Below are 26,941 nucleotides of genomic sequence, written 5' to 3' on the forward strand. Positions count from 1 at the left end.
GTGCAAATTGAATGGCATATAATAATTTCAATACTTCCTTCGAGTTTAAGCACTTACTTTTACGTCAATTAGATAGAGCTCTTTTACAAGTTAATTTTGAGAATACCATCTGGAGCTAGAGACATAATATTGATATATCTCGGACACACAAACATATAAACAGACATAACCAGAGATTGCATAGCTTCATTTTAAAACTTAGGTATTTGAATACAAAACTTACTAGTTTTTTTTGTTTTTTTTTTTTCTTGCGTTACGCGGGCCTCTCACTGTTGTGGCCTCTCCCGTTGCGGAGCACAGGCTCCGGACGCACAGGCTCAGCGGCCATGGCTCATGGGCCTAGCCGCTCCGCGGCATGTGGGATCTTCCCGGACCGGGGCACGAACCCGTGTCCCCCGCATCGGCAGGCGGACTCTCAACCACTGCGCCACCAGGGAAGCCCCCTTACTAGTTTTTAAATAACAGCTGGAATAAGTTAAATTTATTTGCTCAGATGACTAAGGCTTTTTACTCTTTTCAGAAGAGACTTACGATTCGTATTTGTCCTTGATAAATCCTTAAGGAGGCTGTGAATTAGATTTTGGGTGTGGGAGCCTTTTCAGCACTTTGAGTTTAAAAAGGCCTTCCCCCCACCCTTTTTTTTTTGGTTTCAGGTTCTACCTGATTGAACTAATTAAGCTCAGTCTCAGGTCATTGTGGACTGTATTTACGTTTCTGACTTGTAGATAGTTGCAAGTTAAAGACAGGTGCTTTAAATTCCCAGAAGAACTGGGTTAGTGCCCAAACGATATCAAAAGATTGATTTGTCTAACCACATTTAAAAAATTTTGTTTCTCTCTATCAGTGAGAAGATTTCCAACCAAACTGGAAATCAAAAGATTTTTATGTTCTAGAACTTCAGGATTCAGTGTATCATGCCTTCAAAAGTTTGTGCAAGGCATTCAACGAAGGCCCTCTTTTTGAGTGTACAAGTCAAACTCAGACCAGTTTTACCCTAGAGGTTAAAAAAACCCCTCCATTATTGATCTTATTAGCCCCTGAGTATTAGACACCAGTTTTAACTTCATATTGTGTGGGCTTAGGTAACCCTATTGGTTTCCTTTAGTATGTCTAATACTGTCTGAGGGGCAGATTTATATGCCCTGTCTTATAACAGCAGGCAGGGGATGCATTCCCCGTGAGATATGTCTGTCCCACAGTATAATCAGGCAAAAGAGATGTAACCATTTTACATAAAGTCCATTCAAATACACCAATTTTTAATAAACTTTTATCTCAAGTCTATGAACTCTTACACCTTTAACTTTAGCCTCCATTAGGATCCCATCAGCAAGTCTTGGTCTTACAAGGAGTCCCAGAAACTTTCCTTTTGTTCCCTGCCATTTTATCTGTTTGTATAAAAGGCTTTGGGGTCCCCAGTGAAGGGTTGAGCCAAGGTACCCAAGCCCTTTGGTCAATCTTTACCTTGATTAATGGTGCAAATCAATTGCGGGTCAGGTATCTCTGCAATTTTCTTTTAGCCTTAATAGCCTTAATTTTTTTTTTTTTTAAAATAGTGTAAAGAGTGGGCTTGTTTGGGGCCCTTTAATGTTAGGAGGTCCAGTAGGGGGTTCCTTTGGCCCACCCAACCTTCGGTAATATTGTATTAAAACCTTTGTTTTTTTTTTTTTTTTTTTTTGCGCTGTATGCTGGCCTCTCACTGTTGTGGCCTCTCCCTTTGCAGAGCACAGGCTCCGGAGGCGCAGGCTCAGCGGCCATGGCTCACGGGCCCAGCCGCTCCGCGGCATGTGGGATCTTCCCGGACCGGGGCACGAACCCGTGTCCCCTGCATCGGCAGGCGGATTCTCAACCACTGCGCCACCAGGGAAGCCCTAAAACCTTTGTTTTAATGCCATCAACATCTGTTTCATATATCCTATTTATTAATAAGCATGTAAAGATTTTCATCTTGCTGGGACTTCACCTTCATGGGAAGAAGTCACTTGACTTTCCTCTCAGCTTCTTCCTGTTCCCTTGCTAACCTAATTAACATTAATTAATCTAATGTTTCAACTGGGGCACTTTTCCTTGGTGTCTTTCAACTGGGTATATCCTCCTCAGTGTCTCTCAACTGACGAGTCAGTTACCTTTTATCCACCACCAAATAAAACTTAGGATCATCAGCTAATAATGGGAGATCCAAGACCCAGGAGAGATTCACCCAATCGTCTGAGGAGGCAGACGGGCACAAGTGGCCCTTGCTGTTAGCAAGGCTCTGGATCCTTGTAGAGTTCAGGTTAAGGAGAGATGTCTGCTCTGGGTCTCTTCATGGTTGCCAAAACTGCAGACTGAAAGACAAATGCACAACATAAAAGTTGTGAGTTAAGTTTTATTCAGGGACCTTACTGAGGACTCTAGCCCAGGAGATAGCCTCTCAGATAGCTCTGAGGAACTGCTCCAAAGGAGCCAGGGGAGATATATATATATATATATATATATATATATAAATATATATATATATATATATATATATATTTGTTGTTTTGTTTTGCCTGAAAAAAAAGTAGTTGGACATCAAAAGATTTCTGCTAATCACAAAGAACAGCCATCTGAATTTAATGACTTTAGTGCCTTGCTATGTATGGGAAGATGCAAGAATCTGGGGTCATTGACATTTTTCCTTAGATATGTATCTTAACTATCTAGGGGCTGGTATATCCAGAGCACAGAATGTGTCCTGTTTTTCTTCATCCTATACTCCCCTCAGGGGACACTGTTGGTGGGCAGCTGCAGTGGCTAACAGTCTGATCCTTGTAGAACTGGAATGGAAGGCAACATTTTTTCCTTTGCACCATCATATCAAGGGTACATAACCAATGACTTATGATTGTTGATCCTGACCTTAATCATCAGGTGAGATAGTGTTTATCAGTTTTCTCCACTGTAAAGTTATCCACCACTGCCCCCCACCACCCGTCTTCATATTGTACTGCTTGGAAAGCAGTTACTATGTGTAGCCCACACTTAAGGAGTGGGGAGTTATGCTCTATCACCTTGAGTATGGAGTAAGATAATGGTATTTTTGATAGAGAGAAAGAAAAGATTTGAAATTTGTAAGTCTTTAAGAATCTGTTAATTTTTTCAGATGTTAGAAAAATGGAATCCTGGGAGGTGAATGGGATCTTTCTTAAGATGAGCAAACTTGGAGGGGCCATAGAGTTGGAGGCTGATAGATAATAGAGTTCACTGTTGGAGAGAGGGATTTTGATGATTCAAGTGCTGCATTTACAGGTTTCTGCCTCAGGTTATTATATGTGGGGTGTGAGGTAACCTACGGTAACCCTGCCAAATAAAAAGCTGTCGTCCTCCCCCTCTTCCCCACCCCTCCCCGCAGCTTTCTCATGGGTTTTGTGATAGAAAATATGGTGAGAGCTGCTTCTTTCCATGTGTAAAGTTGTGTGCACGTTATTTAATTTCAGCTGAGTAATGTGTGCACGTTTATGTTTGGGAGGAGGAGATTTTCTTCTGCCTTTCTAGGTTCTTCGGGCTGATCTAAAACTTACATTGACATGAGACAGATTAATAGGAGAAGATTAAACAAAAGGTTAATAACATGTATAACATGGGAAAGACTTAGAAGAACTGAGTAACTCTCCAAAATGGCCGAAGCCCTGATGTAAATACCGTCCTCAGCTAAAGGCGAAAGAGGATGTTGTGGGTGAGGAGAGTGAGTTCTGGGAGGTCTCCAGGAAGAGCACGGTAAACACAGGTAAGGTTGTGATGCAGATTTAAGTTGTTGTTTTTTCCATTGGTAAATTTCTAGAGATTTGGTCATCCTCCTCTTTATGGTACATTGAGGAAGACACCCTTATGGATGGAGATTTGCCTTACAAATGTAAACGTTTCTTAGAAAAGGGTAACTCCTACTTCATTTTCAGAGTTTTCCCCATGTCTGCTGTTTCTTAGAAAAGAACCAGCTTAAAATAATCAATGCACCAAAGAAGCACATTTTGAGATGGCAAATTCTGCTCCCCTACGTTTGTTTCCATGAAATTTAATTCTTCCTTGAAAGAATTCCATAGATGTTGAATTTGGAGATTTTTGTTTTTGTTGTTTTTTTCTGGGAAGATTCAACTTTTGGCTTATGGGAGGATTGTCTTAATGCTTTATATATGTTCAGGTTCTGTGGTTTGGCATGTCAAATTACTTGTAGAACTACTTAGAGAAAAGAGGAGCACTGTATTAAATCTGATAGTTGCAGAGTGGGGAAAAGTGCATTCTGAGTTGGCTGAGGGATTTGAGAACCCTACCGTGACTGGTGTCCTTCTGCAAACAGCTCTCCTCATGATAAACTCTAGCTTTCAGCCATATGCAAATCATATGAAATTTTAAGTCAGAATATTCACTGAAAAGCATTTGGTCTGGGGGTGGGAAGAGATGTTATTCACCTTGTAGTTTGATTTGCATCTTTTTATTATTTTTCCTTCACGTGCTCCAAGCAGCATCATTTGTAACATCTAAAAACACTTAGCCCCTTTTGTTTTCATTATAAAACATGACGTTCTTAAGGGGCTGATTAATCCAAACAACACCCTCTGAAAGCAAGAGTGGTATTTTCACTTTATGGAAAGAAGAAACCCAGGGGATGATTGGTAAAATGATCTGATTTGAGGCAGTGGCTGCACCTGGGAGATTAGCATTGGTTGTCTTGACTGGGTCCATATCTAACTGAAAAGAAAAGCTGCTTCTGCTATAGCTGCTGAACCTCACCAAACTTGCAGGGAATAACACTTCTAGGGAGAAATATCACTTATGGACCGGAAAATGGGAAAGTACCACCTGGATAGCAGACTGTGTAATGTATGGCCATACCTTTCCTTCAAAATTCTGATCCAGCAATAAGTATTTTTTCCCCAGTAATTTTCCCAACTTTGCCTTTTTTTCCCCCTCAAACAACAGATACTCCCCCTTTCTAATTAACTTTAGACCAGGATTCCTCCGCTTGGACACTGTTGGCATTTGGGGCTGGATAATCCTTTATTGTTGTGGGGACTGTCTTGTGCATTGTAGGATGTTTAGCAGCATCCCTGGCTTCTGCTCAACCCTCATACCCCAAGTTGTGACAAACAAAATTGTTTGTGTTCATTGCCAAATATCCTCTGGGGAGTAGAATTACCCCTAGGTGGGAACCACTACTCTAAGTTTAGCAAAACAGTCTTCAGACCCCACTTTGACCATGATGTGCAACTTAGCAGTGCCATGCATCATCACCAGTCTCCTTTTCTCCAGCTGCAAAATGAGAGGTGTTACTTGTGCCCATTTGTGGTGTTTCTGGGTTTGGTTTAGAAGGTAAAACACTAATGAATAACTTTGTATAGCAAATTTATCGTGACACAGTGTTGAACAGTTTTAAAGTAATCCAAATCATATTTACAAGTACATTTCCCCAGGTGAATTTAAACTATCTTCAGTCACCGCTTAATTGTATTCTTGTTATGTTTTTACTTTTAGGAAAACTGCAAACTTCCCCCAGTTACCTCTTTGCAAAGCCTCACAGGGCTCCCCCAGAAGTTTTTGTCTGCAGCTCTTTGATCTCACAGTGGCTTTGCTAACCAGTGCTAGTGATTTCAACTATATGCAAAACATTCCCTAGAGAAATAACTAGTGAGGTCGATCTCAGGGAAATCCCTTTACTACTTTCCCCTAAATCTGAATTTACTGCAGAGAGTGGGAATATTTTCTTTTCAATCAGGGAACCAACCAGCAACCAAAGACTTCCCCCTCTCAGCCTCCTCCTAATTCAAAGCTGGGAGCTGAGGAAAATGCTGGTCTGGAAATACTAAAAGGAATAAATCTCTACTATTTTCGTTGAACAGCTTATGTATGTTGTAGACAAAGGTATATGGTGTTTGCATGGGTGCCCTTATGTAAAAATGGAGTAAAGCAAAAGAAAAGCTGCAAGCATCTCTTGCCTCCATCATCTTTTCCTTTTGGATTTCCATATTTATAACTCTCTTTCTGGGAGGTTGCATCTGCCAGAAGGGCTGGAGGTAGAGGTGGGGCCTGGGAAAGGGGTAGAATGAGCTGCCTAGACTCCGTGGCAGGTATTTTTGGGCTGCAACTCTGTTACTTCGATTCCTAATTCATCCTTCATCCTCAGTTTTTGAAGGTATCTTTTATGTCAATTAGCATGTTATGTGCCTTGTTTTGTGTGATCTGAAGAAATAAACGCGGACAAGAATGTACATATAGAAGTATCACATGGGTATCAGCTGTGTAATTTTGCTTTTCTCTTTGTGGGACCTCAGTTAGTTTGAAGAGTCTCCCTTTTACAGCTGATACCTTTGGCTGTCTCAAGGCAACAGAGAAGCATAATGATTAAGGACTTCAACTTTAGAGTTGGAAGGATCTGCATTTAAATTAGGTTCTGCCACTTACTAGCTGTCTCCTAACTTCTCTGTGCCTCATTTGTAACAACACCTGTAATAGGAGTGGGTTAAATGAGATAATGTCCTTTATCAGTCACTTAGTAGGAGCTCAATGAAATGTAGTTCCTGTCTTTTCACCCTCACTTCCTGCTTTTCTTACCCTTTACCTTCTGAAGCCAGTTAATTCTAAATGCTTTGGATAATCCAGAATAAGGCCCCCCCCCCCGTCACCCTGCCTACCCTTTCTCGAAACACCCCAAGTATGTTCATGCCCCAGGGCCTTTGCATCTGCTATTCCCTTTGCCTGGACTGTGCTTCCCAGATATCCACATGGCTTACTCCTTCACTTCCTTCCTTCAGGTCTCTATTCATATGTCACCCATCAGAAAAGCCTTCTCTGACCATCATATATAAAATAGGACTTGCCCTCTATTTCCTGGTATTTCCCCTTTACCCTGTTTTTTTTCCTCCGTGCCACTCAGCATCTACTGGCACATTTTTGTTTCTGTATTATCTGTCTCCCCCCATTAAAATAAACATCCTAAGGACAGGGATTCGTTGTTAATTGCTCTGTGCTCAGTGCCTAGGACAATACTTGGCCTGGATTTGGTTCTCAATGAACACTTATTTATTCAAATTATTTATTGCATGAATAATTGAATATTATTTTTTATGCATGCTACATTTTCCTTCAGTTTTTCAAGAAAAAACATATGTGTACTGATTTTAAAAATAGTTAAAATATTTAAATTGTCTCATTGTTACCACCTCAAAATATTATTCAATTTAGAGGTGACCAATTTTTTTTTTTTTTTTTTTTTGTGGTATGCGGGCCTCCCTCTGCCGTGGCCTCTCCCGTTGCGGAGCACAGGCTCCGGACGCGCAGGCTCAGCGGCCATGGCTCACGGGCCCAGCCGCTCCGCGGCACGTGGGACCCTCCCAGACCGGGGCGCGAACCCGGTTCCCCTGCATCGGCAGGCGGACGCGCAACCACTGTGCCACCAGGGAAGCCCGAGAGGTAACCATTTTTAACTTTCACTGTTTTTATATTAAAATATGATTTCTTCTGAGGCTTTTTCCCTTCATACAGTTTTAATTTTAGAGAACTTTTAATTGTATCATTAACATTCCTGTCTGTAGGTCACTGTTGTGTGGTGGATTGGGAAAACAGGGAGAGACCTATGTTCTACTTATATCAATTTTTTGTGACCTTCAGCTGCTTGTCAAAATCCCAGTACTTTTTTTTTTTTTCTGAAAATACATGATCTATTGAGGCAGATTTTCTTAATAACCTAAAGTAGTATCAAGAGATCTTTTGTGGACAAAAACCAGTGGGCCATTGTGGGAAAAAAAATCTGAATTAAAAAAAAAAAAATTCTGTTTACTCCTAAAGAGTAGCATGCAATATTTAAACAACCAGAGTTGTGGTCATTTTTATTTTAGCAATTCTGCTGATAGTTTCACTTGCCAGATGTGTGTTTTGCCATGTATTAAAACTCTCACCTAAGATGCTGTTTTATTTCCACCCTATTTGATGCTTCACCTCTGATTCTGCACCTAGACTCGTTTGGGTTAACAAAGTACTCTAAGGAGAGGAATATCTGGTATCCTTATCAGTCTATGGCTTTCACATATTTTCTGTATTTTTATTTTGGGTAAGGAAGAGTGATTAGCAGTTTAAACAATTTTTAAAATAAACTTTGATAAGATAGATTTTTTAAAATAAGCTAGTTCACAAGTTCCGTGTTTTTTAAAAATAAGACTGCATACAGTTTTAATTTTCTGTTTATTCTGTGTATCAAGCCCATCCAGCGAGTGTTATACTTTGCTATAAGTCAGTTTTCACAATTTATTTGAGAAAACATGGACCTACAAATAAGTCTTTCAGTGTGGGATTGATGACATTTACTGAATGTTTAAGTAATATTCATAAGGCACTTTCTTTTTCCCTTTTAGTAATGATGAGAGAAAAGGCAAAATATTTACCAGGTTACTTATCATACCTACCTACATCATCTCAAACATCGGTGATTTTTATCTAGGAGGTTTATCCATTTTAGGGCCAAATAACCTTTTCTGAATATGAACGTAAAACCTTTGCTTTGAAGGACATTTTGCACTAGTAGCAAAGCAAAATTTAAGTAAATAGATTTTATATCTTGCAGTGCTGGAGAACTAATAATACTTAATTTCTGCAACCTGGGTGGAGAACACTGTCCATTGAAGACTGCCAATTCCTGGCCATTCGCTTGAGGAGTGCTTAAAGCAGAACCATAGACGTTTTCTAAGTTTCCTATACATCAGCAAATGATCCCTGTGGCCAGGGGTTCTTGTGTTGATGTGATGAAACTCTGCACAGCTCCGTCCTCAGCAGCGCATTGCCTGGCTGTTTGTGCTGAGGTAACTTGTATGCTCCTGAATTTTCTCAGGTGACTTCTGTAGTGTTTTTTTGGTTTTTGTTTTTCCTTTCCAAACAGTGTCCTCTGCCTCTAGTGCACTTCTCTTTTAGTGTTTTCCCTCTTGCACAGTGTCTCAGCCTGAGATAATTAAACTCTCTATAATGTACAGGAACTTGGGGACTTCTGTGCAAATTAGAATATTATATAGATTCACATTGCTCACTTCTCATTGGCTCCGTGTCACACATAGTTTGAACTTATATAGTCATTTCCAGCTCTCCTTCCAGTTTCTTACTTTACTGTCTACTCTGGGCTGGAGCTATTTCTATGCATTGCCTTGGTCACTGGGAAAGCAAGCTCTAGGTCCCCTCCCATCCTTAGCTTCAGAAGTGCTTTCCTTGTCCCTTCACAGAAGGCACCTTGGTGTCTCATCGTGTTCTGCCAGCATCCCCTCCATAGACGTCCTGTCCTGGGAATTAAGACAGCATCCTCTACTTAGATGGCACCCCCTAGGATGTCTTGTCCTCCTCCCTGAACTGATTTCTTACATTGGAAAGGCTCATCTTTGTCTTTTTGGTTCTATAATGTTTTGGAAGGCTGTAGTTTTCTCACAACTCTGCCCTCATGGTTTTGCCCTACTTTCTCTTACCCTGGGTCCCCAAACTCACCCCAGGTGTTACAAACCCAGGCCCTTGGACCCTTTAATCAATAGATATTGATAAGAGACCAGGTGAGAAATCCAGGTGAGGCTTTATCAGGGCTCATGCTGCAACATGAGGGAGCGAGAACAAGAAACAGGTGCCCCTGCTTGCTCCCTGAGAGGAGCTGCTTGGGTCCTTAAAAGGGGTAACAACAGAGGCCAGTCTATGGATTGGGCAGGAGGCGTAGCTTAGGTGGTCTCCCCGCCCCCTTTGTGGTGCTGTGTGCAGGGATCATAAGCAGTACCCTTCTTTTGCTACCAGCACCTCAGAGATGGCAGTTGGTTTGTGGCCTTTTTGTATCTTATTGTTCATAATTGCCCCAGCTGCCCACATGTGCAGTTATTTTTAGTCCCTTAAAGTTTCTTTGTATTCTGCTGCTTAAGAAGACGTTTGTCCAGGTGCAGTCACTCTGGTAGAGGATCCCAGGTATCAGCCTATCTTACAGGTGTTCTCTGGGGTCTGTGGTAGTGCCTGTGGTGTGATTAGGAGAGAAGGGTGTGGTGGTCATGTGGCTAGGCTGTGGTATGCCATCCATCTAAGCAAGTGGCTAGAAATCTATGAGCGAGAGTTCAGAAATGAGGTTTAAAGATGCTGATGTGATTCTGTGCAGGTAAGCAATCTTTCATTAGATTCTTTCATTTTATTTTATTTTATTTATTTATTTTTTGCGGTACGCGGGCCTCTCACTGCTGTGACTTCTCCCGTTGCGGAGCACAGGCTCCGGACGCGCAGGCTCAGCGGCCATGGCTCACGGGCCCAGCCGCTTCGCGGCATGTGGGATCTTCCCGGACCGGGGCACGAACCCGTGTGCCCTGCATTGGCAGGCGAACTCTCAACCACTGTGCCACCAGGGAAGCACTTATTTTATTTTATTTTATTTTTTATTTATGCTTTATTTGCATATACAGACTGGATTTTTTTTTTTTTAACAGTTTCCCCAAAGGAATGTGTCTTGCTTATTACTGACATTTGGTATGTTTCATTCATTGGAATATTTTTTTTAAAAAAATTTATTTTATTTATTTATTTTTGGCTGTGTTGGGTCTTCGTTGCTGTGTGTGGGCTTTCTCTAGTTGTGTTGATGGGCTTCTTGTTGCAGTGGCTTCTCTTGTTGTGGAGCACGGACTCCAGGTGTGCAGGCTTCAGTAGTTGTGGCACGGGGGCTCAGTAGCTGTGGCTTGCGGGCTCTAGAGCACAGGCTCAGTAGTTGTAGCCCCCGGGCCTAGCTGCTCTGCAGCATGTGGGATCTTCCCGGACCAGGGCTCGAACCCGTGTCCCCTGCATTGGCAGGTGGATTCTTAACTGCTGCGCCACCAGGGAAGCCCAGATTCTTTCATTTTAAAAGGTAGGTAACTAGGTGTTGGGAAGAGCATGACTGTTTATGGAGCCCAGTTCTCATTCAGCCCTCAGTATTCCTATGGAGGAGCAAGTAAGTGGCAGATGTATTTAGGAAAACATGCATATGTATACAAATATATGCATACATTATTTATATTGTAAATTCTAAATATGCCTAATAAAGTCACACTAGAAGACAGTGTGGTATGATAGAAAGACAGTAATGGTATAGTATGGGCTTTGGAAAGTCACAGAGACCTGAGTTTAAATCTCACTTTTGTCTAGGCAAAAGCAATAGTCCTCCTGGGGCAAAGCAGTTTTAAAAAGTTATTTTTTTTTAAGAAACAAATACAGAGTTTTGGTTAAAAAAAAAGCATAATTAAAAAAAATCTCACTACTCATACCACTGGTGTGATTGTACAGGCCCTTTGGAGGTAGAACACTGACTCTATTAGAGTTGCAAAATCCTCTCATGGATTAACTGCAAGATTCCTAGAGTTTTCAGTAAGCCCAAACAGGTGAAAATGGAAGAAACAGTGCTGGCCAGCTGGTCTGGCTGCAGCATTAAAGTGATAACTGAACCCTTGAGTGTAAAATATGCAAAGGGGAAATTTAGGCTGCTCTCAAAAGCTAATCCAGTAGAAAGAGGTATGTTTGTTTGTATGTCCCCCTTCCTCCCCCAGTAGGCAGTCATATACTCATACAGTCCATTTTCCTTCTTCCCTACGTGGTGTCATTAATCTAGGCCCATCTCCTTGGAAGGACCATCCCTATTTCAGCATCTGATGATTTGTTTAATCAAAGTTACATCGTCTTTGAATAACAACTTCTGAAATTAAGGACTTGTGTCATATTTTAAAGAAACCACTGGTAAAACTTTGCACAAATATTAGTTTCTAGGTCAAGGAAAAAATTAAAATTGTATGTTGGATGTGTTTAGATAGGACTTAATGAAGTGTTCATGTTATTGATACATTCTAACATAATACATTCTAATACATGCTTTATGGGTTCACTAAGGTGACTATTTTCTTGCTGAAAAAAGAAACTCTTCTAATGATTTTACTGCTATGATTTCTTTATTTAGCTGTTTAATTGTGCATGACAATTGATGGATGGAGAACAATTTTTCAAATTAAGTTTTGAGTCTTCATAGTTAAAGGTATTTCCCCTTCTCTGCCTTTAGAGGTCTTTTATGAGTTTTTGTAACATTTAATCTTTAAAAAATGCTTGAGAGACAGTGTAGAGATTGTTAAATGTAATATAACTTTAAACAGCCTCTTCCTTGTGAAAGAAAGGACCATTGTTTTTGCTGAATTATAAATGTTATTGTGTAACTTCCAAGCTTTCAGAGATTCTAATATCTCACAGTTCAGCAACCGCTCTTTGGAAGTCAGAATGCCTGAGAGAATCCCATTTCCATATCTAAAATTAGAAATGACATGCAGAGACTACAGGCATTTTACCAGACATGGTAATGATACGTTTTGTTTTCTCTTTTTGTTAAAACCTGAAGGAAAAACATCAAACAGCATTTTACTAGATAAACAGTCTGTCTTTCTTTGGACAGCACTTCTGTCCATTTATTTGATTTGAGAATCACTTGTAGCCATGTGTCTGTGATGTGTTCTTACCACTGCCCAGTTTTTGATTTAGGATTTTTTTTCCTAAAAATCTATAAGGTCATACAAATGTTCTCACTTCCTAATTTTGTTTATAGACAACTATGTTTGTGAAATGTACCTTTGGGACATTTAAGCCAAGTGCCTTTTTATAGATTTTTTGAGAATCTTCTATGAGTGCTCTGTTTGCTACGCATGGAGCTTTTGCCTTGTGACTTTAAATGGATACTAAGAGTGTGGAGAATTCCTGTTTGCATTTGGCCCTTACAGTATTTGACAATTGATCACCCTGTGTAAGGGATCTGCCTCTTCCCTTACATTTGCAAAATTGACTTTGGGGAGGAGGTCGAGGTGGTGCCCAAATGAAGGAAGCAAAGTCCTCTCTGGGGACTGGGTGACCTTCTCCTGGCATCTGGGTTTTCCACTCCCTCCTGTCAGGCTGTCCTGCTTGGACAGCTGGCTGTGTTCCCAGCCTACAGAGGATCCCTGCCTGGGACCTAGAGCCCTAGCCCAGCGTGGCAGATCATCTGTGATTTTCGATTACCACCTCTGTACTCCAGCTGCATGTGTAATTTAGATCTGACTATAATTTACACTACCTTGAATCCTAATAAGTGTGGTCTTAATATTTACCAGATTTTTTCTCTCTACAGTGAAAAGTAAGAAGGTCCTGTATTGAATCTGAAAAATGAAAAAGTAGGGGCCTAATTTCAGAACAGTGGCACCTTGACTAGCATTACTGTGGGGTGAAAGCTTTATGCGATTGGACTTATCAGATTGCTGTCTGCAACACTGCAGTTCAATTTCACGTTTAAAAATGTATTTGAACCTAAATTGGATACTGCTGGCTTCACCCCTTTAAAATCCTTAAGTAATTTTACATAATGTAGTGAAAAGGTATGGCCCATACCTTCAGCTCTGTGAGCAGTATCTGGCCTGCAGACTTGTTTATTTCTCCTGCTCCATGTTTTAAAACCTGCAGATTTCACTTAAGGACCAGATTCTTGGCATCCCTTGAAAATCTGGAAGATGTGTCAATATTGAGCTTTTATTCTCACATTGACTGGAGCTAAGAAGCAGCAGCCATTCCTCCCTGCACGCCCCCTTCCCCCCACCTCCCTGCTCTGCCTTGGGTTGGGCCCGGTGCTACACCAACTGTTGCCTTACACTCAGACTACTTGGTCCATTCACATTACCAGTTGGGGGCCTCTTGGCACCTTGGAAAACCCCTCCAGCCTCATTTCCCTCTCGTATTCACATCCACCCTCTGCCTCACCTGTAAAGAACCAAATGCAGAGCTCCAAGGAGAGAGCCGCACACTCCAGCTTCTGGGTATTTGCTCATTCTGGTCACTCTTCCTGAGATGCCTTTCCACACTTTCTTCTTCTGGCCGACCCAGCCTGATCGTGGTATCAGAGAAGCTGCCCCTGACACCGCTCCCTCTCTGCCTGGTTGTGTTAGATACCCTGCTGCTGGGTTCCCTTCACTGCTCTCTGCTCCTTGGTCATAGCACTTAGCACACTCTGTGGTAACTGTTGAGTTACATGTCTTTTTCCCCCTTAAACTGGGGGTCTTGAGGGCAGGGTCTGTCCTACACTTTTCCTTTTACTCAGTAACTCACAATTCTTGGCATACAGTAAGCTTGTAATACATTATTTTTAATTGATATGTTTAATATTGTCTAAGGCAGTGGTTCTCTGCCTTACCCACATATTAGAATCACCTGGAGAGCTCTAAAAAATGTCAGGCCAATTACATCAGAATCTCTGAGGGTGGGGCTCAGGCATGAGTAGTTTTTAAAGCTCCTCAGGTGATTCCGGCATGCAGCCAAGGTTGAGAGAAACTGGTCTAATACATGTGACTAAGAAAAGCAATTTGCCATGATGTTTAGTTTTGGCTCAGAACATCTCACGATGATTTTAGGAATGTCCACCTGCGATGAACATTTTTATTTAACTGTGGTAGCAAATAGGTGTTTAAACAAATCAGGGCCTGTCTTCAAAAAATCAGTTTCTCCTGCAGCAGTGAAATAATTCTGCAAGCTGTAATGGTGACAAACGGCTAAGCAGCAACGTTATTGCAGTACATTAACAGTTTTTATAATTTTGGTAGTTTATGTTGTGTAGTCATGTGCCATTGTCCACCTTACTGCATTTTGATTTAAGATTCAAGTGGATTATTTTTCAGTCACTCTGTAAATTAGCTTAGGCGTTTGTTGAGTTTTCAACACCAGCTGCTTCTCTTTTCTGCATATTCTTCCTTATTTTATATTGGGACATCTAGTTGGAAAATAGACAAAAACAAAACATTAACTGGTGTTGCATGGAAAACACACTTGAGATAAAAACCATTTTAACTTGGTGAAAACTATCACCAGCTGTATTGTCTAACAATTAAATGATCAGTCCTGAGCTCATAATTAGTTTGGAGAGGGTTCAGGAAAAAAAAAAAGAAAATAGTGAAAGAATTGAGGAAACGTTTATAAATTGGTATGTCTTTATTTTGGAGAAGAATAGACTGAGGTAAAAAAAATTCTGTATGGATACTTTTTTGAGGATAGTATCTTTTGTTTCTATTGAGAATGAAGTAGTAGGCATTTGGTGTAAAGTTAAAGCAGTTTTAGAGATTTATGCCTAAAGAATCATTTCTTGTTTACAAAGGCTGTTAGATAGTGGTATTAACCGTGTGATTTCTTTTCTAGGAGAGCTTTATGAAGAAGATTGACTACTGCCTGTCTGACCAGATAACTTGTTGAGATTTCTTTTATCTCTATGATCAAAAAAATATCTCTTCCAATTAATCTTTTGTATCTGAAGCAAATGATCTTTTTCAAACTGCCCATTTATCTCACTGCCAAAGCTGATTTATCTAGATTGAATCCAGCAATTGCACTTGATTGGTGTAGGATTTTAGATGTTCTAAAGATTTTCTGTTCAATTCTGTTTCCCTCTTTGGGCTGAGGGTAGAGGGTAGGGATCTGGTTGTTCCCCTCTCCCTTTGCTGGGATTCTCCTCCTTGTGGGAGGAGTGAGTGGGGTGATGGGCTTCTGGAGAGATGCAGGAATCTATTAACGGGATAGAGTCAGGTTAGTGGGGCTGCCTGAGGACCTTTGACCTCACCTTCCAGCCCCACCCTTGACCCCGGCTGACTTATTCTCAGGCCTGTAGAAGTGGTGTCGCTTGACCTGGAGAGAGAGGCAGCCAGGCCAGAAGGGCCAGACCCGAAGCTCTGCCAGGCCTGGCTGTCACCTTCAGGTGCCTGAGGACACCTGGGATGTAATTACAAGTCGAGACAGTGGCTTCCGTCACAGAGCAGAGAAGGGGACTGATTAATCATCTAGTCAGCCCAGTGCACTCAGCTGGATCTCTGCTCAGTCGTAGCCTAGTGAATCGGGTTGAATTTTGAAATCCTGCCCCTTCCTTCCCCCCTGTATTTGTAGAGTAGCTTTTTTCTGGAGAGAAGAGGAAGGTTATCTTGCCTTCCTGGACACCTTCCCTTCTCACCACCCCTGCTCCCAGCTTCCTTGCCTTCCACCTCCCGCAATTCAGGACTGGCTTTATACGTTTGATTGGATGACTTGGGTAGGAAATGTGGCAGTAGCCCGCAGAAGGGTGAGAGTGCTGGTAGCAAGGGCGGGCGGGGAGGGGATGCTAGCTGCTGATGTTGGTGTGCCTGGCACCAGGGTTCTCTCGGAATCAGCTCCCGAGGCCTGGCTCTGCCAGCACGGGGCTGGTGTTGGGAAATATAAAATTCTGATCTAATTCTGGCAAAATACTTTTTTTTTTTTTTTTTTTTTAGTTTGCTTAGATCATTATCCTGATTCCCTCTGTTCTTTTTTTGGCTGCGTGCCGCCGCGGGATCTTAGTTCCCCAACCAGGGATCTAACCTGTGCCCCCTGCAGTGGAAGCGTGGAGTCTTAACCACTGGACCGCCAGGAAAGTCCCCTTCTGTTCTTTTGATCGTAGAGACTTGGCCTTCTGCGAAGGTCATTGACGTGAAGAAATGAAAGGAAAGTTGATTGGATTTGCCATGGTCCTGAGGTAAAAATTGCCAGTCCTATGTCATAACCCCTGCCCTGTCCGTCTTCCTCTCCATCTTGAGTTTCTCACCTGAAGGCTCAGCGTTAGTTCCCGGACCAACCTGGAGCCAAGACAGACAGTACTTAAACAGCTTCAGCCTCTCGGTTGGTGGGGTCCATGTTACCTTTCCAGACAGGTGACTCCCATGGCTCTGAGTCCCAGCTCTCTGCACTTTCTACTTGGTTTCTAGCTTCATGTTGACAGTGCTGGGTATTGGGAACTGACTTTGGGAAGATGGTTGGTGCCAAATATGACGTTGTTTGCGGCTATGGCCCTCGCATCCTGGCTTGCTTTTGCCATCTCTCCCATGGAATGGTAGAGTCCTGGCCTGAGCTTGGAGCCCTGCTGCTTACTAATACCACTTGCCTGTATAACTCCTAAATGTTCTCTATTCCATGTTCCATGTTCTCTATTCCATGCTCAGCTTTGTTATTTTTCCTGTGGGAGAACAAGCCTGATGAAATGAAAGGGCGAGTTTGATCCCAGACAGACCCAGTTTGAATCCCTGGCCTGGCCCTCTTACTTGTGTGATCTTGGCTGTGTTTCTTCCAGCCTCAGTTCTTCATCTGTAAAATGGGGGTGCTATTTCCTATCTTACAAGTTAATGATGATTATATGATATACTGTATGTAAAATGCACACTTCCAAGCCCTTAGGTGCTGGGAGTGGAGTCTTCATCATGACTGAGGTTTCCATGTGCTTTGTAGACAAGGAAGCACTTTCCTTGTTTCATTGCATCTTGTAATTAATTGGCTTTTGCAGTGGGTCACTTTTTTCCAGTCTTGTTTTAATCTGTGTTAGTAGGTCTTGGGCCAGGTCTTTTTCCTGACTGTCACTGGGTTTCATAAGAGGGAATTATTCAATTGGACAAAAGGGGCAAACTTCAAGACGGGAGCTGCTTTTATTGCTCTCACTCCTGTCCTGGTTTGCTGGCTGTTCCTGTGATCAAAATTGGGCTGTATACATTTACCTGTAGGATAGGCTGTGTGGTTCTACATGCAGACTTATGAAATTAGGCCCTGGCCTTTGGAATCTGGAGTCTTCTGGTTACCAACATGTTTAGCTCAGCAGTGAAAATAACATTTGTTGCTATTGAGTTGATCTCTGGTGGCCATCTTCTGTTTCCACTCTGTAGCTACCAAGCAGCTGGGCATGAATCAGCAGAGTTGAACATACTTTAACCAGAGACACTTGGACCTGGCACTAAAGTTGTAGCGCCCAGACCAAGGCAGAGGTCGGCCAGCCAACAACTGACCAGGCACATGGCTAGTGTATGCTTAAGGAAGGTCTGAGAGCAAATCCTTGATGCAAGTTTTAGTATCTAACGAGAATATTAAGGAGGTCATAAATTGTAGATTATTTTCGCTTGCATAGTGAAATCTGAATGTCATTTAAAATGCATCTCATTATGTGCTCTAGTGTTGATGAACTGGATCCAGTTTGCAACATCTGTTAGGTTGACTTGATGATTATTGCAAGTTGCAGGGAGTGTTCAAAAGCCTGTTTTACAAGTGTCATAAAGTGAATGGAAAATATTTTCTATAATTTCAAATAGCAGAACCCCAGAGAGGTCTTTGATCATACTGAAAGAGCCCATGGTCAACTCGAATCTCCCTAGGTTTCTGTTCATTATGTTATGGCCCTCTGAAATAGTCACTTTTAATTAGACTGCAGAAAGCATTGATTCTCAGTGACAGATTAATGCCTAAGTTGGAATATGCAAAAGCGTGGAAACAGAATGAGGAGATAAATGAAATGAATGCTGGATAGCTTCTAAAACCATTCTAGTGAAGGAGTCTATGTAAGGGACCGCTATTCCTTACACTTAATAATGGAATGTATAAGAAGTGACAATAGGGCTTCCCTGGTGGCGCAGTGGTTGACGGTCCGCCTGCCGATGCTGGTCAACTCGAATCTCCCTAGGTTTCTGTTCATTATGTTATGGCCCTCTGAAATAGTCACTTTTAATTAGACTGCAGAAAGCATTGATTCTCAGTGACAGATTAATGCCTAAGTTGGAATATGCAAAAGCGTGGAAACAGAATGAGGAGATAAATGAAATGAATGCTGGATAGCTTCTAAAACCATTCTAGTGAAGGAGTCTATGTAAGGGACCGCTATTCCTTACACTTAATAATGGAATGTATAAGAAGTGACAATAGATTGAGTACTGATCTTCTAGCCTTCTCTTTTTCTCCCCATTCTGAAGTGAAAAGTGCCTAGGTAAATCAAGAGATTGAATCAGTGATACAGTTCTCATCCATCAGAATCACTGAGCTTTGCTTGGACCATGTCTTCTAACCCAGGGGTTGGTAAACTGGGCCTATAGCCAGTTTTTGCACAGCCTTATGAGCCAAGAATTTTTTTTCTTTTAATGTTTTTAAAGGGTTGTAAGAGAAAACAAAAGTGAGTTTTTTCTATTTGCCAACTCCTGTTTTAATGTATTATGAATAAGATATTTCTCTTTATGAGCTTCAGTTGAACGTCCTAACCTGTGTCCTCCGTGAGGTCAGCACAGTGGAAGAGTGGAAAAGGTGTGGGCTTCAGAGCCGGGCAGACCTGGTTCTGAATCCTGGCTGTGTGACTTTCTACCTGAGAACCTCAGGAGAGTTACTTTACTCCTCTAAGCCTCAGCTTCCCCAGGGTGTTGTAACGCCACCCTTGCACTTAGTAGGATCATAGCAAACAATAATTCTCGACCATCTGTAAAGCCCGTGAAGACCTGTAAAAAGAATGCAGCAGGCTTGTCTACAAATGGGCAAACTGGACGTTCCAGGCACTTGGTGTGGCACTGGGTGGGCATCACCTTCTCCCTTCAATCCCAAAGCAGCTTCCCCTGGACTGTGGTATTGCTGTTGCTTTCCCTAAGCTTGTCCCTGCTTCAGACCTGGTGGAGGACACTTTTCTCTCAGCTCTCTACTTTGGTGCCTTCCATGCCCTTCAGCTGCCCAAAGATGTTTGTGTCTTTGAGTCTAAGCATTGGGCACTTAGCCAAATATGTGTGAACATTTGAGCCTTTGATGGTGATTTGTGGCCAAGAACTGTTCTTTCTTCCTTCTTCTCTCCTCCTGCTTTTCCTTAAGGACAGTGTGTCCATTAATTGGGTCAAAAAGAATATGATCCGTAACTGTCCCTTTCCTAAGTTGTCACTGATTTCCAAGTGATATCAGGCGGGGGACTCAAACTGTCATTCCTTTTTCTTTCTTCATAAAATGAAATAGATGACATCTCTGTTTTATACCAGGAAGACTCAGAAGCATTGCATTCTGGGAAGAGAGTGCCTGGGTACCTTTCAGTGGAGGCTGAAGTTGTGGGTGTGGTTTTAGAAAAAGTCTTCTTTATGCTTGCTGTTTTGAAATGATAGGGGCCGAGAGGTTCTCTGATTGTGTAGTTATACATTGCTTGATATTCCAAGGACAAGTTTGGAGAACTGCACTCAATCTGTGAGATTCTGAGCAGTGTAACCAAGAGGGTGTGCAAAGATCAGGCTGTTCCCCTTTTCCTGGAAGGGTGGGGCTGCTTGGCAAGTGTGGCCTTAGAGGTGTGCTTAGCGTGTGACGTCGGTGATGGGGCTGCTGGCCAGGATTTCTAACACTCTGGTTACAGGTAGCAAATGCTAAATTAGGGTTCTGCACCTGTAGCACACAGCTGTGTTTGGCAGGAAGTGAAGAAACGCGAATGTGAGAAAGTCCCTGCCAACCTTAGGAGAAAGTAGATCATGTTTATAATGCCTTTTATTTATGTAGCATTTTTCCTTCAAGGACAGAATGGCTTTATTAAGATGTTACTTAAATATTCTGTAAGGATATCCCTTTTATCCCCTTATGTAGTGTTAATAAATAGCGTTTTGTTGTTGTTTAAGGGCCAAATGGCTTTTTTTTCCCTGAAACGGCTTGAGAAACCCAAGTTTTCTGGACATCAAAATCTAGTTTATGTACTTAATGCCACTAAACTGTACACTTAAAATTGGTTAAGAGAGTAAATTTCTTGTTATGTGTATTGTACCATAATTTTAAAAGTCTATTTTAAATTACCAGAATTCAGTTGTAAAGAAATTATTAAATAGAAGTTATCTCTTGGTAGTTTTAATTTTCTTCTTTGGCTTTTTTACATTTCTAAGTTGTTGTTGCTTATTTTTTTTTGAATGATAAATAGGCATTGCGTTTAAAATCAGATAAAAACAATTTTTTTTGGCACAGTTGTACAAACACTAACAATACTCCCTACCCCCTCACACTTCTGTAGCAGCCCATTGGTTTAGCTTCATGCCTGCATTTAAGTCACACATTTTTATTTTTAAATTCAAAAATATTATTCTCTAATGACCTTTGCCTTAGAGAGTCAGAAGTGAAGGGAGTGAATTTGAGTCAATGGAGCAATCTGCACACACTATACATCTACTTTATTCTGGAAAGCAATAATTTTTGACAGCTTGCCATACAGCTCTCTACATCTGAAACAAATAAAACGGGGCAATAGTATAGTTTACACATTTGAGAAATTTTGTTTAGAGATACAAAGGAAAGTAAAGGTTTATTATTCTCAAGGATTTTATATTTTAAAAACTAACTGGCAAGATATATTAACTTGCTTAGACCAGAATAGAGTTAAAATAAGGAAATCTTTGGAAGGATGTCGGGGAGGGATGAGAAGTAAACTCACAACCTTCCACCTTCACATTTCATTGCCTTCCTCTCCTCCTCAGAGCTGGGTCTTCATGCCTGTCTGGGTGTCTGGGGCCTGGTGGGCTCTGAGCAATAGACACTCCCTCAGCCTGGGGTGCGGGACAGGGCAGACTAGCTTCAGCCCAAGCGAAGTGGGTAGATGACCCAAAGGGAGTGACCAGAGGGGCACTGCTCAGGGCTTCCCCGCACTTGGCATCCTATTCCCATTTCTGTGCAGTCACATTTTACCCATCCTTCAGGACCTGGCTCAAATGGTCCTCCATGAGGCTATTTCTAAATCTGCTACTCCAGTGTAGATGCTCTCTGCCTTCCCTGAAGTCTCCAAGCACAACTTTTCCCAAACCATTTTGCAGAGCTGCAAATAGGTGTTCAATAAAAGTAGTGCTGGTCAGTAAATCTGGGAGCCCCTGCATGCCAGAATGGCCTCTTAAAGAGTCCCAGGTGTTCATTAGCATATTAAACGTTCTGAGAAACCTGCTTAATCCAATGTTAAAAAAAAACAATACAACCTTTTGATTACAGAACCTTTCTCTCCCAGGAACAATGACTGACATTTTGAGGAAGGTCCAAGTTGTCCATAATGGGTGCTTAATAAACATTTGTTCAATGAATAACTGGTCTTATAACGTCATAATATAATATCTGCCATTTTACCATTAGAAATTATTCCCCAGGTCCTGTGCAGAAAGCACCAGATTTCTGGGAGATATAGTTATAATCAAGGAGAAAGGGAAGGATGAAGAATGCAGAAAAAAGACTTTTGCTAAAACAAACCAAACATTATACATTTTGCCCAGGGCAGGGCATACACTGAACCCTGTGGACAGATACTGGAGGCGTGAAAGGTTATAATTATTTTGGGCCCTTTTTCCCTAGCAAGGAGAGTGTGTTTAAGTTAAATGCCAAGAACTGAAAGGAAGAGAAATCCTAAATGTAAACACTCCCTTTCTGTTACCTGGACGTCATCTTTTACTCCTCCTCTACTCTTTGCATTCTCACAGAAATATGCTGTTGGAATACAAATGACCTTCCCTTTTGCACAGAGCCCCCAGTTTTTCCTTCAGTGAAGGGAGAGACAGAGGAAGGGAGAAGTTTTAAAATACCTAGGTGTCAATAAACTGATTTCTCCTTCTTTAGAGTAAAAAGTATCAGGGACAAGGAGAAAGAATTGTGTGTATATGTGAGTATATCTGCAGTGAACAGCAATTTCATTTTTAGGTGAACCCACAGACTTTTGATTGGGACTTTAAATATTTGTGAGTACAGTGAGAATTGTTGTATTTCTCTTCTGTGAAAAACGGAGCATTTTATAAAGAGGGAAAGAAAACTCACTTTCCTTTGAAGATGTAAATTTGGCCTAAGAAAATGCAGTTAAAATTTGAGATTTAAGAAAGGCAGAGAAGGGCTTCCCTGGTGGCGCAGTGGTTGAGAATCCGCCTGCCGATGCAGGGGACACGGGTTCGTGCCCCGGTCAGGGAAGATCCCACATGCCGCGGAGCGGCTGGGCCTGTGAGCCATGGCCACTGAGCCTGTGCGTCCGGAGCCTGTGCTCCACAACGGGAGAGGTCACAACAGTGAGAGGCCCACGTACCACAAAAGAAAAAAAAAAAAAAAAAAAAAAGGCAGAGAAGGTTTTTTTTTAACCCAACCCCAACTAATTACAGGCTCTGTAAGGACAAGATATCCTTGGTTTGATGGGAGAGAGGAAGATAGTGTATACATTTCCCAAGATTGCTTAATTTTATATTGAGTTCTTTTCCATATGATATATATCTATACCAGAGGAAAGCCCAGGGCTCTGTCTAGCTTCTGATGAGAGATAGGGGAAAATCTAGAAAACTATGAGAAGTGTTATGTTCATGCTACCCTGTATTCCTGAATAAAAGGGCAGCAAGCCATTCCATTCATCCTCAAAGAGGCCTCCATTGTCAGATCTGAGAGCTTTATAGCCTCACTCCTGACTTTGTTTTAGAATTTTAATGAGAACCTGGGGAACACAATTATTCCAGAGCTAAGATTTTCTTCCTTCTGCTTTCCGTTCTGTTCTGAGTCTTTCTTATTAACTATTGATTAAAACAATTATTGATAATCTTTTTAGTTCTTAGCGTTTCTAGGGATTAGAAATTCCAGTTGGAGCCATCAGCATAGAGAAGGAGGTGAAAAAGAAATTAACTACAAGAAAGTAGTGGAAAAGAAAAGTTACGAAGAGGAAAATAGGAGAGAAAGAAAATGAAAAGGAAATTGTAGATGTGAGTTGAATTTACCAGTTATTTCTTGATCTCATACCTGCATGAGAACTGTGAACTGTGAGGATATATCTGAAGTGGAAGAGCTCCCTGACCCCACCACCAGGAGGGGGATATACAGTTATATGCCAGACTGAGGAGCTTGAGGAGTTGTTGATGGTCTTCGGGTAAGTGAATAGCATAATAAATATTAGGCACTGATTGATGTCAGAGGTTGTTGGGCAGAATGGATTGGAAGAAGGGCAAGACTTATTGAGGTGGGAGGTCATGAAAGCCTGAACTAGAGCAGTGGTGTTGGTTAGTAAAGAGGAAGAGATGGCTGTGAAGACAAGAATTGCTAAAATAGGGGTGACAGTCATTGGACGTGTATGATAACCATACATCAAGATTTTTACATAGCGTGTACTTCAGATATTCTGTTCCTCAAACTGTAGTAATTTGGGGGAAATCCCAATATTTTAATATTCAAACTGTTTTTCTTTAATTGCTTTACTTCTGTGGTGGCACTTTTCTTATTTTTGTAGATCATGTTCTAATTTTGGTTCTATAAGTAAAGACTTCAATACCTTAATGGACTGAAGTAGACATAGAGGCAGAGGTGTCTCTAAATATCTGTGTCTTAGTAACTGAGAGAGCTGTGGTGCCATTGAGGAAGACCAGGAAGTTGAGAAAGGAAGTTGGTTTGAGTGAGGGAGGGGCATGGTTTGGAAGAGAGAGTTCAGGTTTAGACTAAGTATTTAGGTTCAGGAGACAGTTGGCCAGATGAGTGTCTCTTATTGGCTGTAGCCTGGAATGGGTGGTAGAAACAGGGACTGGAACCCGAGATTTGAGAACCAACTGTGTAGAGTTGTTGGTTAAAATCATGGAATGCAGTCTGTTCATCAAGGAATAGTCAGCAGATGGAAGGAAAAGGAATATTTAAAGAGAGATGGAATCGTAGTATGAGAAAACCAGAATGTACAAGTCAGGGAAGTTCAAGGAGGAAAGAGTTTGAAGAAAAAGTTTAATATTGCCAGATGCTGCAAAGATGGCAAAGCGAACTGGATTTGGCAAAGAGTTAGGAAATCTTCAAGAGTAATATGCAACACAAAGGAAAGGTTATGGAGCAAAGACAAAACTGCAGCTTAAGAACGGTTGGTGGTGAAGTTGAAACTATTAAGCTTAAGAAGAAGAATAATCCAGGATATGTTTTGTATAAAATTAGTGCTTCACGCAGACCGCTGGGACAGTATATTTATTTGAAAGCCTTTGTCTACCTACGTAAGCCTTTGCAACATAGCTCTAGTAAACTGAAATGCCTTTGATCTAATGTTCAACTGAGTTATTGAGCTCACTGCCCTACAATTCTTTCAACTCCTTATCCCATTTAGTAGCTTTTCTTGTACATCAAAATATTGACTAAAATAATCAATTGGTAGTTTTTTAAACTCTGAAAATTATAGCCCACAGAGAAATGCAACAGTTTTACTATTAAAAATCTGATTCTTTTTGCCTTTCAGCTTCCACTGGTCTTGTCAGACTGCTTTCTTCTGCTCTCATTTGATGGTATCTTCCGGTATGTTTTGGGAGAAGAAAAAACAAGCCTTCCTTTGTCTTACTTGTGCACAGTTCTAACTTCTGTTACCCTGTCTCTTTTGGTGAGCTGCCAGAAGTCTTGCCTTGATATTTAGAGTGTGATCAAAAGTGATAGATATATTGGTGTTTAACAACCTTGGTGGCAAAGTTGAACAGCAGCTGAAAAGAAACGTACCATAGTATAAACCGAGTACCATAATTATGGTAGATGGTAGCACTGAGTCTAAAATTATATTCTGTGAGTCCAAGATTCTAAACCAGTCTTTAATAGGTCTGATTTCAGACAAATTGCTCAATTTCCATTGGTCTAAATTTATTCTTTTATGTTATAAGAATTTTTTAAATATGGAACTTTCTAATGTACACTGAGATGTGTGGTTTAGTGACATTATATAGAGTCATTTAATATAGCATAAGAAATGAGTCATAAGACCCACTTGGTGGAGGTAGACTATAGACTTAAGTATTCATTTGGATTCCAGCATTGTTGAAGAATTTCGGGAGGGTACAAAATGAATTACGTATTCAATGTGCCTTCTTTTAATGGTTACAGTATTGTTATTTATGGAGCGCTTACTAGGTGTCTGGTACTGCACAAAATATATTACCTATGTAATTTATTTAATTCCCTTGATAGCTTTAGGAATAAAGAGGCAAAGGTGGAATTAGAAATGCGGTCCTCTGGCTGCAAAGCCTGTATTCATCCCATAGTCTCTGGGCTTTTTTTTCTTTTTTAAAATTTTGACATCTTTCTTGAAGTATAATTGCTTTACATTGTTGTGTTAGTTTCTGTTAGGTGGTCACAAAGCACCGAGCTGATCTCCCTGTGCTGTGTGGCTGCTTCCCACTAGCTATCTGTTTTACATTTGGTAGTGTATATTGCCCTCCTTTATTTATTTTTAAACATCTTTATTGCAGTATAATTGCTTTACAATGGTGTGTTAGTTTCTGCTTTATAAAAAAGTGAATCAGTTTCCCAGCTTACCCTTTCCCCTCCCTGTGTCCTCAAGTCCGTTCTCTACGTCTGCGTCTTTATTCCTGTCCTGCCCCTAGGTTCTTCAGTACCATTTTTTTTTTTAGTTTCCATATATATATGTGTTAGCATACAGTATTTGGTTTTCTCTTTCTGACTTACTTCACTCTGTATGACAGTCTCTAGGTCCATCCACCTCACTACAAATAACTCAATTTCATTTCTTTTAATGGATGAGTAATATTCCATTGAATATATATGCCACATATTCTTTATCCATTCATCTGTCGATGGACACTTAGGTTGCTTCCATGTCCTGGCTATTGTAAATAGTGCTGCAATGAACATTGTGGTATATGACTCTTTTTGAATTATGCTTTTCTCCAGGTATATGCCTCGTAGTGGGATTGCTGGGTCATATGGTAGTTCTAATTTTAGAAAGCTGGTGCATGCTAACAGGATCAACATCTACTCCCTGGGCTGTTACATCAGAGTTTTTATTTATTTATGTTTTAGAGAATACACTTACAGTTGCTTCATTTGCAAATATTTTCTCCCATTCTGAGGGTTGTCTTTTTGTCTTGTTTATGGTTTCCTTTGCTGTGCAAAAGCTTTTAAGTTTCATTAGGTCCCATTTGTTTATTTTTGTTTTTATTTCCTGTTCTCTAAGAGGTGAGTCAGAAAGGATCTTGCTGTGATTTATGTCATGTAGTGTTCCGCGTATGTTTTCCTCTAAGAGTTTGATAGTGTCTGGCCTTACATTTAGGTCTTTAATCCATTTTGAGTTTATTTTTGTATATGGTGTTAGGGAGTGTTCTAATTTCATTCTTTTACATGTAGCTGTCCAGTTTTCCCAGCACCACTTATTGAAGAGGCTGTCTTTTCTCCATTGTATATTCTTGCCTCCTTTATCAAA

General features: G+C 41.0%; 1 protein-coding gene across 5 annotated transcripts in view; it reads left to right on the forward strand.

The window, feature by feature from the left end:
- PPM1L (protein phosphatase, Mg2+/Mn2+ dependent 1L) overlaps positions 1–26,941 on the forward strand; it is a 353,976-nt gene that overhangs the window by 42,030 nt on the left and 285,005 nt on the right. Inside the window, exon 1 of one of the 5 annotated variants that reach the window (XM_055082405.1) lies at positions 25,022–25,032. The exons of the other annotated variants lie outside the window; for them this stretch is intronic. The gene's annotated coding sequence lies outside the window, so the exon portion shown is untranslated. Of the gene's footprint in view, positions 1–25,021; positions 25,033–26,941 lie in introns of those variants that run through there. 5 annotated transcript variants of the gene reach the window in all.

The sequence above is a fragment of the Physeter macrocephalus genome, chromosome 1, assembly GCF_002837175.3.
Source record: "Physeter macrocephalus isolate SW-GA chromosome 1, ASM283717v5, whole genome shotgun sequence".
Taxonomy (NCBI): domain Eukaryota; kingdom Metazoa; phylum Chordata; class Mammalia; order Artiodactyla; family Physeteridae; genus Physeter; species Physeter macrocephalus.